Below are 12,047 nucleotides of genomic sequence, written 5' to 3'. Positions count from 1 at the left end.
ATAATAACTATATTTATTTGTTTTGAATAATTTCCGAATAGTCGTTTTCGAAAGTTGCAAAGAGTCATTGAAAGTAATATTCTTTTGTGTTTCTTTTCATAAAAGTCGTTAAAATTAGATAGTTCTCGTTTTACAATAAAAACACATTTTGTTTTCGGGTTTTCTTGAAAAACGGGCAGAGTTTCCTCTGTTTTTTGGACGTCCCCGACAACGCAAGTTGTCGTTATTTTCAAAATCAATCTAGATTCAATCAATAAAATAAATATATAAGATTTCGTCAAATGTGTAAAGATGTAAAGTTATGCTTTTATCGAATGGTTCGAGCTCATTTCTCATGTATATAAAGCTATAAAAATAACAAAACAATCGTGCCGTTAATCATTACCAAATCATCATGTCGAAACGCCGAACATGTTGACTGAGTTGACTGGGTCAACTGAGGTGACCAACTGAGTTGACTCGTTGAGTTGACCGACTGAGTTGACCGGGTCAACTGAGTTGACCAGCTAAGTTGACTCGCTGAGTTGACCGACTGAGTTGACCGGGTCAACTGAGTTGACCAGCTAAGTTGACTCGCTGAGTTGAACAGAGTTAAATCAAAATCTGATCCGCTAATCCCGAACCTGAAATAGCACTACCACCGTCTTTATCGTCGTGAATCCGTCGAACCAAGACACGCGGCTGAACCAAGACCCGAACCTGGTAGTCACCACCGTTACCGTCGACGTCGGTCGGCCACAGTGCCGTCGGTGAAGCCTTGACCGTCAACGACCAACCACAATTTCCCGATCCGTCACGAAACTGAACCTCTCAAAGCGAATCTGAACACTCGAATCTGACTGGAGTTTGAAACCCGCCGGGTAATAATGCCGACCACCGGATAAATGAACCGACCGGCGGTCCGAGTCTCCGACCGCTTGTTCTCTCTCTCTCTCTCTCGGTCTCTCTCTCCCGTCTCTCTCTGTGTAGCGCCGCTGCACGCCACCACCATCTGGTGGTGGCAGCCGTAAATCAGAAATCGGAGAGGGGGGGTGTGTGTGGTTCAAGGGTGATGAGGGAAGGAGGAGAGTGGTCTAGGTGCGATTCGCCGAAGATAAGGGTCGCCGGAGCTCCGCCACCAGAGGCGGCGTCGCCGCGCACCGGCCGGCTCCGCTGGTTGAGTGTCGCCGGGGAGTGAGAGAAAACGAGGTGTGTGTTTGGTCTATGTTTTTGTTTTGTGGAAATGAGAATTAAAAGACCATAAGGTCTTATATATACATGCAGGTTTAGTCTTGTGGGTTTTGGGCTTGGGCCCAAGGCCCACAAGCTCATCTCGTGTGTACATGGCCCGTATTTCCTACAAGACCCGTTTTCGCAACCCGAGCATCCTAAAAAAATGTCGTAGGATAGACCATTAGGGTCAAAATGCATAAAGTGATGCCGAAAAATTAGTGTTCGACGCGTACGGTTGTCGTCGCGTTTAAAATCGCGTAAATATTTATTTTGTCATTGCTGTCGCGTTTTTCAATCCGGTTTTGTCTGCGAGTACTAGAATTTAATTAGGAAACTAAATGTGTCGTAAAATTTTAGTTACGGAAGTAATACGCGTTTTCGATACTTTCGTTTTGTAGTCGGTGCGCTCCTGCAGTTGCGTTTTTTTTCATCCAGGTTTACGTTTGGTGATGTATGGAAGCTCAATAAATTCACCAAAAATAAAATTTATAAATATAAATTATTCGTAGAAAATCTATATTTATCGGCGTTGTCAGTATTTCGTACGGTTCCGTTTTGTTATCGTTTAATATTCCGCAATCTCTCCGCAGATCGTCATACGCACACTGTACAGTTGAATAAACGTTCCTGGGCACCCCAAGGGCCTAAATGAGTTATTCTACGTCTTAGACACTATTCATTATCACGATAATCACCTGTAAATTACGTACTTAAGGGCGTAAACTACCGGTTCTCACATTCTCCCCCTGTTACAGAAATTTCGTCCTCGAAATTTAGTCTATGTTATCTCCTCAGAGTTGTGTTATGTGTAGATAACTATGGATAATACCAAAGTGAAGGATAATGAAATCGAATCAAGACTTATTCGAATCATGTGAATTCAAGGACATTCCTCAACAATGAGAACTCAACGGTTAGAAGGTGTATGTTTCAGGAATTGTCGTCCAAGGAAATGAGACGTAATGATACAATCATCAGTGTGACTAAGTTAACAGCGATCCAACAATGAATAGGAACTTCGACCAATCGAATTCCATATGAACGTTTACAACATGTAAATGAGTTCTAGAAACAATGACATCCACTGGATGAACTTAGAATCAACAAGCTCAAATGTAATAGTTTGTATGAGACGCTCGATCATGATCAGCACAAGCTGCAAGTTATACCGACGCCACAAGGTGTCGTAATGAATGAAACAATTCAATAATAGGGGTGATCGAACAAGTATCACCCGTGTTTTGCATGAAACGCTCGATCATGATTAGCCCAAGCTACAAGTTTATACCGACACCACAAGGTGTTGTAGTGATTTAAGTAATTCAATAATAGCGGTGATCAAACAACTTCACCGTGTTTGAAATCAGATGAAAGCGCAATAAAGTGAATCCGAAAGTTTGTTTCAAATGACATCATAGGATTTTCAATTGAAAATGGAACATCAAAGAAATAAATGTTTCGATCGAAGATGAGAGAGCAATGAATATCGCAAAACATTCGATCGATAATGAAAGAACCGTTAGGAGGTACACAGGAATATAAAAATGAATTTGTGTACCATTGTCTTAACACACGATTGTGTTAAGACTGCTATGATATGACAAATCAAAGTGGATTTAAAACAAGTCAATAAATAAATAATTAAATCCATGCATGAGATGCGTAAACGAGGTTAGCGCAAGCTTCAAATTAGTGAAAACACCACCACAAGTTGTCGAAATCAACAAACGACTTAATGGAGTCGTAGACCAAACAAGTCTACTATGACTCGGAACAAATGAAACGGTTGTTAAAACGAATTTGAATATGATGTTTTCAATACATCATATGGTGTCTTGAATTGAATATGTGTAATGAACAAGTTCAAACAATTGAACTTGGTTTTGGCGCAAGCCGACAATAAATGCATGTATCGACAAGAAAACTTTCGGCATGGTCACAACGAAAAAAAAACCATGTATGCAACTTGAAAAGAAAAGAGATTTCAAGAAAATGTGTTGACTTGATAACAAGAAGTCAACATTTACAAGAATGTAGATCATCAATATCACGAAGCAATAATTGGATATAGCGGAATAATAATTGAAAATTTGATGAAATCGATCACTCAACGTGAAAACACATGCGTAACAAACGATGCATGTGTAACATATGAATTTTTCAAGAAATCAAGCAAACGAGTGTTCGCTATAATGAAAGAAGTTGTCGTGATATAACGACCATTAAGAGGAGTAGAGATGTGAAAATCTACTCGCTAGATGCAAAAGTCGAAATTTCAAATAAAAGAAATTTAAGGACTTTACCTGGGGTTTCATGTGATGACCGGTTGTTAGGTGACATTACCATGGAATGTCGAACATAGCGTATTCGTCGTTAACTAAAATAGGGGATGCGGAGACATACTCTTCTCCTTGGAGTGATTCATGTCGTTGCAGGATCGCATGACAAGTTGCCGCATCCTGATCGGTAGTCCCCTTGTTGATGGAATCTAGCGTCGTCGTTGAATTGTGCAACTGTGTCTTCTCAAAGACCTTGCCTCGTAAGTCGTGTGATGTACTTCGACGTCCGCTGACGTATAGTTTAAGTTTCACGTGTAGTTGCGCAATAGCATTTCGTTTCACGTAGGTTACCTGCTCGAGTAACTACGATAGCATAGACAACATAGTATAATGGTGTTTGCGCGAGTTAATGGACGTGGTATCTACACAACGACCTTTAATGAACTCAGACATAAGTTTCCGAAGGTCCTAAATGCATGTCTTCTAAACTCTCAAGGTTTTGTGCACTGCATGCGACTGTTTTGTGTACCGTGCATGAAACACCACCGTAGCGTATGTTTGAAAACAAAATTTTGACTGTTTGTTTTTCGGCAACGGTTGGAGACCATATTCGAGTCTTAGACGTTCTGTGCGTATTTAAAGTCTTAATGATCTAAGTCCCAGAGAAAAGTGAGGTTAGAGCCTAGGTATTCCTATAGAAAACCCTATTTGCTGTAACCTATAGCTCTGATACCAATCTGTCACACCCCGAAAATATCAGAGCTGGCGTGACTGGACCGGTATCTTCATTGCACAGTGAAAGCAAATAAACTAAGACCTCTAGAAAACGAACGCCCACTAAGCACTCGAATGTCCAATGGTTCTCCTATTCCAACCGTGCCATAACTTTAATATGCAACCTGAGAAAGAAACATGTGAAAAATCAACATAAAGTTGAGCGAGTTCATAGTTTGTTTGTAAAAGATTTGAAATAAGCTTTTGAATAACCGGTTTTTAAAAGTTGTTGAGAAAACATAATAAGGTCATTTTCCTCGGCATGTTATATGAAAACTGTGAGCTCCAAATAAACTTGTAAACATTCGTATTCATTGTAAGTATGTATGTATTTGTAAACCCCGGTATAAAAGCAAAATAAGGAAACAGATCGATTAATGGTTTGCAAGGCCATTAACATGCATGCAACGGCGTAGGAAGGCTCAAACCTAGCAGATTTTGTATCGGGCCTCCGGCTGTAAGACATAGTCACCTCATGGGCCAAACCCTGGTCCACATGGGTGTGGGCTCGCGACACCCAAATAGATCTATCACTCATGCCCCTCGGTCCTAACACGAGGATTAATGGTCTTAAGAGTGCGCCTACCCATTCACATGATCTACTGTACTTTCCAAAGCTAACAATACCAATTGTAATTGTTTGTAATCATTTTGTAACATGTACTTCACCCCCGAAGTTATAAAACAAAACAGTTTAAAGAAAAGGGGACATGAACTCACTGTGTTGTCTCGTTTTACGTACGCAAACCAACACAGTCCGTTATTATAACTAGGACAATCCCGTCCCTAGTCATGAAAATCATTCACGTTTCGAAAATACGCATTTGTTTTGCAAAACCGGCATTTTTACTATGAATCATTCGTAAACCATTTGAGTTCAATGAAAATCACAAATCATTTGTGTTAGTTAAAACCTGTTGTAACATGGTTTAGAAATATATAGTTTTTGTTCCTTCAAAAACCTCGTATGTTCTTGCAAAACGTGCTTGTCTAAAAATATGCAATCTTTGTTCATCAAAAACTTTGTATGTTTCTACAAAACGTGCATGTCTTTCCACCCCCAAAACACTTATAAAAATGTAAAACCGTAAAAAGGTGGGGTTATGAACTCACCTGAATTGCCTTGTGTAAAGCTAGCTAATTACGACTTCGTGATGTCGTTTCTAAGACGAGACTCGCTAGCGTGCAGTCTACAATATTCCTAACACGGAATATCTTATAAGTTTCTAAATAAACGCAGTAACTAAACTACGTGTCATCGAGCTCTACCAAATCGTTAACTGAACAATTTGACGTAAGTTGTTAGCTTAACGAAAATGATTAAGTTATACTCGTTTAGTATCGCTTAATGTCGTTAATAGTTTACTAAGTCTAGAAAGTACTTAGTTTTCGAGAAATTCGAATATATAGATATTTATACAAAAATATAAATATATTGGTAGTATAGTGTTAGTCATCCCGCGAAGTCGCACGTGTATGTAGCGAAGAATATATAACAAAATCGTATTATATGTCGTATGCCGTGTAGGCGTTTTGAAATAAATATAAAAGTGATATTTATTTTACAACAGTGTCATCGAGTTGTTTGTATTTGAAAATAAATATATATTTATATTTATTTTTATAAATGAATACGAGTCGCTTGATGTTTGAAATAAACATAAAACTATGTTTAGTTTTATAAAACAATTCGTTATTGTTTGGTACTAGAAATAAGTATATAAAATATATTTATTTTTGTAAAAACGAATTCGTGTCATTTGATCTTTAGAATAATTATAAAAACTATATTTATTTTATAAAACGAATTCGTGTCATATGGTATTTGAAATAATATATAAACTATTTTTAAGTTTACAAAAGAACCGTCGTCTTGTTTGATGTTCGAATTAAATATATAAACTATATTTATTTGTAATAACGAATTCGGGTTATCGTCGTTTAAAACAATATAAGTAATTATATTGATTTTTATAAAAGATTTGTAGAATTTTCAAGTTTTAAAACAAATATAATAACTACATTTATTTGTTTTGAATAATTTCCGAATAGTCGTTTTCGAAAGTTGCAAAGTGTCGTTGAAAGTAATATTCTTTTGTGTTTCCTTTCATAAATGTCGTTAAACTTAGATAGTTCTCGTTTTACAATAAAAACACATTTTATTTTCGGGTTTTCTCGAAAAACGGGCAGAGTTTCCTCTGTTTTTGGACGCCCCCGACAACGCAAGTTGTCGTTATTTTCAAAATCAATCTAGATTCAATCAATAAAATAAATATATAAGATTTCGTCAAATGTGTAAAGATGTAAAGTTATGCTTTTATCGAATGGTTTGAGCTCGTTTCTCACGTATATAAAGCTATAAAAATAACAAAACAATCGTGCCGTTAATCTTTACCAAATCATCATGTCAAAACGCCAAACATGTTGACTGAGTTGACCGGGTCAACTGAGTTGACCAGCTGAGTTGACTCACTGAGTTGACCGACTGAGTTGACCAGCTGAGTTGACTCACTGAGTTGACTCACTGAGTTGAACTGAGTTAAACCAAAATTTGATCCGCTAATCCTGAACCTGAAATAGCACCACCACCGTGTTTATCGTCGTGAATCCGTCGAACCAAGACACGCGGCTGAACCAAGACCCGAACCTGGTAGTCACCACCGTTACCGTCGACGTCGGCCGGCCACAGTGCCGTCGGTGAAGCCTTGACCGTCAACCACCAACCACAATTTCCCGATCTGCCACGAAACCGAACCTCTCAAAGTGAATCTGAACACTCGAATCTGACAGGGGTTTGAAACCCGCCGGGTAATAATGCCGACCACCGGATAAATGAACCGACCGGCGGTCCAAGTTTCCGACCGCCGGTTCTCTCTCTCTCTCTTTCTCGGTCTCTCTCTCCCGTCTGCGAGTACTAGAATTTAAAATCGTGTAAATATTTATTTTGTCGTTGCTGACGCGTTTTTCAATCCGGTTTTGTCTGCAAGTACTAGAATTTAATTACAAAGCTAAATGTGTCGTAAAATTTCAGTTTTGGAAGTTATACGCGTTTCCGATACTTTCGTTTTGTAGTCGGTGCGCTCCTGTAGTTGCGTTTTTTTTTCACCCACATTTACGTTTGGTGATGTATGGAAGCTCGATAAATTCACCAAAAATAAAATTCATAAATATAAATTATTCGTAGAAAATCCGTATTTGTCGGCGTTGTCAGTATTTCATATGATTCTGTTTCGTTATCGTTTAATATTCGGCAATCTCTTCGCAGATCGTCATACGCACACTGTACAGTTGAATAAACGTTCCTAGGAACTCCAAGGGCCTAAATGAGTTATTCTACATCTTAGACACTATTCATTATCACGTTAATCACCTGTAAATTACGTACTTAAGGGCTTAAACTACCGGTTGTCACAGGTTGGTCTCTACATGTGAGGTACTAGTGGCCTCTGCGCTACCAGATCCTTCCCTACTACTACTTTCACTTTCAGTTCTAGCATGTTGATTATCAACATCACTTGAAGTGGCAGATGTAGAGGGGATCAGTTGTTGATCATCACCAGTAACCTCATGAGTTCCATGATTCCTCTCTTCATCATCGGGAACAACAGAATCAGGTGTTAACACTTCAATACTATAAAAAAAAATTAAGTGATTTATATTTTCAGACAAAATGTTATCTTGATTATTCAACTTAATGGATTTAAAAGGAAAAACAGTTTCATAGAATTTTACATCTCTTGAAAAAAACTCCCTTTGATTATCTAAACTCCACAACTTATATCCTTTTTTAACATTTGAATAACCAAACAAGACACATTTTTCAGCATTAACGAAAGTTTGTCAGAATCATTTAAGATAGTACTAAAGCATAAACACCCAAAATTCTTAAGATGATCATAAGAGGGTTTAAAACCAAACATAAGTTCATATGGACTTTTACCTAAAAGAACAGACGAGGGCAACCTGTTAGTAAGATACACAACAGTCAATACACAATCAGACCAAAAACTAAGTGGAAGGTCACTTTGAAACAATAAAGACCTAGCCATGTTTAAAAGGTGTCGATGTTTTCTCTCTACCAAACCATTTTGTTGTGGTGTGTAGCAGCGTGTTGTCTGATGTAGAATACCTTTAGATTTGCAGAAAATATTCATCTTATTATTAACAAACTCAGTTCCGTTATCACTTCTAAAAACGTTAACCCGCTTTTTAAATTGAGTAAAAACAAGTTCATAAAAACTTTCAATATTTTCAAACACTTCCATCTTATTCTTTAATAAGTAACACCAAACAGTTCGTGAATAATCATCAACCACAGTTAAAAAATATTTAAAACCATCTCTACTAGTGACCTTGTATGGACCCCAAACATCTAAATGTATAACATTACCTACATTTTTACTTTTATGCTCACTTAGAGGAAATGGTATTCTAACCTGTTTGGCTCTATGGCAAATTTCACATGGATGACTTACTACATCAGCAACACGTAAATCACCTTTTAAAATGGTCAAGACCTGATCAGCAGGATGACCAAGCCTACTGTGCCAAAGATTACTAGTGTTTAAACTATTAAAACACAAATTAACAGAATTACCATATTTATTCACAAAATACAACCCATTATCCTGTTTACCAGTCACCAGGATTCTCCTTGATTTTGAATCCTGAAGTAAACAAGTATCCTCATTAAAAATAACAGTTATTTTACTATCTCTAGACAATTTATAAACAGATAGCAAATTAACATCATAATCAGGAACATAGAATACATCATTTAACACAACTCCCTTAGCAAGTTTAACACTTCCAATTTTAGACACTTTGGCTTTAGTTCCATTAGGATGACACACCTTTAAATCATATTCAGATACACCAATACAATTGAAGATGTCTATATCAGTTTTAACCATATGTTGATTAGCACCAGAATCAATTATCCAATTAGAATCAAAACCAAAGTTAATAAGACTAGAACAATGTGACACCTGTGTCACCACGAACACCAAACAAATGCCAAACCTATGAAACATTGTGTTTCATACTTGAGATTTGTATAAATATGTGTATCCTTTGCACATATCAATTCTTGTTCAATTCCGAGCTTTAAATCGCTTTCTGGAAAGTTATACGCGCACTGGTGCGTAAACGTAATCAGTTTAACACGACAAACACTCCAGAAAAGTGAAATAGGCTTAACATACCTACCTTAAATGACCTTTACATAACTTAGAAATAAGTGTTGGAAGGTTTGGTATGGCAAAAACAAGTTTATTCAATCGCAGGGACTATTTGCGTCAAACTGCGAAACTTTACCGATTCGTAAGGCAACGTACAGTCCAGAACTTGATCATAAGTTAAACACACCATATATAACCTAAACATAGCTTAGACATAAGCTTTGATAGGTTCGGTGTGCAAAAATATGCTTATATGATCTTACAGGGACTAAAAGTGTCAAAAACGGCGTAAGTTTGCATTTTCGCGCATATCTTACGTTCTGACCACATCTGGAAATCCAAAATTTTTGTACACACTAAAATATTTTTATTTTAGTGATCGGCATGCAAAAATACCATTCGCCGCTTAATTTGGTTCGTTTTCGCGTCCGTTTGAGTTTCGTCGTAATTTAACGAACAACGCGACCGTAGGACCAAACGAGCCGACATCCGAGAGTGTTCCAGGCATATTTTGAGTCCTCTAAACTTTATTGACCTTGTAGAGCCTTGAAAATGGCTTAACGGGGGTCAAAAGGGCCTGAAATGGACTTAATACATGTGTTCCAGGCCGGCCGCGTAACACCCTCCCCATATCTTACGCGGGCCGCGTGAATGTGCCCAGCGACAGATTCTGAATTTCAGCATTCTGTTGCAACTTCAGGGACTTTCCATGCAATTTCCTTGTGTGGAAACCAAGATTAGGTGTACTCCAAGTTCCTCAATCAGTTCCTAACACTTGTATGGCTATGATTTATTCCTTGATGGCTACACAAACACATGGAATGATCTTGTTCTTCACCAACATGTATAAATAGCCAAGCCTTTTCCCTCATTCCTTGCTCATTCTTCTCATTCCTTCTCTACATCTGACTTGGGAGCTCTCTCAAGTATTTGGGACTTTGTCTTCTTTGTAGAAAAGATAGCAAGGACCCTTAGTGAGCATTCTTTCATTCCTTTTATTGCTTACTAGTTTAAAAAGTCAAACAGTGTTTGACTTTCAGTTTGACCATTTTTGGTCAACGCAAAGTTCGGTTGAACTTTGCAACGTGATTGTAATCACGTTGGTTATAATCCTTAGTGATTATACCCGCTGATTACCACGTTAACTAGGTGTAGTGTCGAGTCAAAGTGTCGGTCAAAATGCGTTTTCGCACGCATTTTGCAACGGAACTAGTTTTAGGTATCAAAACACTTTGTTTTGATACCAAATCAGTAGGTTAAACATGTTTTGACATGTTTAACTCGACACTATTAGTTAGTGCTTGTTTAGGGTCGTAAGTTAAGCGGTCTAAACAACCGCTTACACTTTCGAACCCGACCCGTTTGGTCGATCTTTAGGAACCGACCAAGCTTAGTTAGTGATCATAGTTGCATAGGGAATAACCACTGAGGTTATACCTTATGATCACATAGGATGGGTTAATCGTATGCTAGTTAGCTTGTATGCCCATAGGAAATGACCAAAATACCCTTTTAAAGCATAAATCCGTATTCTGACTATGTGAACATATTTTTGAGATATAATCTGAATTAGTAACATGTTTAGGGATAATTGGGCATGTAAGACTTAACATAGCACATAGTTAACCATCCGAACATAGTTTTACGCAGACGACGCATCATAGTGGCTTATACTACCATAATGGGTCGAAACGGGTCAAAAGCACTTAGGTAGACTTCCAAATCAGAATGCTAGGTCTATTAAATCATGCCATATGAGTTCCAATACTCATTTGATTTATAGAACTTCATTCTATCCTATCTCCCGATTTAGGATCCGATTGTTTAACCTAGCGATTCCATACTAGGTGCCACTTGATTCCTTGATTTCCCGAGCTTTGTTAGGACACTTAATCAAGGATACTCGCAATCTCAAGTGAGTACATAGTCCCCTCTTTTACTATTTTCAATTGTTTTGGGTGAAACATATATGCCTATCTGTTATTTTCCTGATTTTGAACTACATGATTATACATGCTTAGTACATATTCTTTTGATAAATTAAACGATTACCTATGGTTTAAACACTGATTTTCCAAAACTTATAAAACTAATTGTTGGATTGTACCTATTTTTATACATTCACCCAGCCGATTGGTAGTATGATATAGCGCTATAGGACTAGACACCCCATTCCTGTTGTATGGAATGTCAGAAACCAAATTTTAACCAAATAGAAATTGCCTTTGTGGTATTTCTATAGTCTCCAAAGTGTAGTTTGATACACTAAGGCTTGATTGAATACCAAATCACACTCCCTTTGTATATGTTGATATACTACAAAAGTACAGTTTGATGTGCTCTCAAATGTGATCTACCAAAGTATATTTTGATATACTAAGTACAAAATCCAACATGTGTTTTAACATACTACTTTGTTATTTCCCAAAGCATAGTTTGATATGCTACTGTTTACCAAAGTATAGTTTGATATACTACCAACTTGGTTATTTTAACTAAAGTATAATTTGATATACTACTAAAGCATAACTGATATGCTATTTTTAAACCAAAGCGTATTTGATATGCTATTTTCAAACCGAAGTATAATTTGATATACTAC

The sequence above is a fragment of the Helianthus annuus genome, chromosome 15 (genome assembly GCF_002127325.2).
Source record: "Helianthus annuus cultivar XRQ/B chromosome 15, HanXRQr2.0-SUNRISE, whole genome shotgun sequence".
In the NCBI taxonomy this organism is placed as follows: Eukaryota; Viridiplantae; Streptophyta; class Magnoliopsida; order Asterales; family Asteraceae; genus Helianthus; species Helianthus annuus.
Note: the sequence above shows the minus strand (reverse complement) of the source record.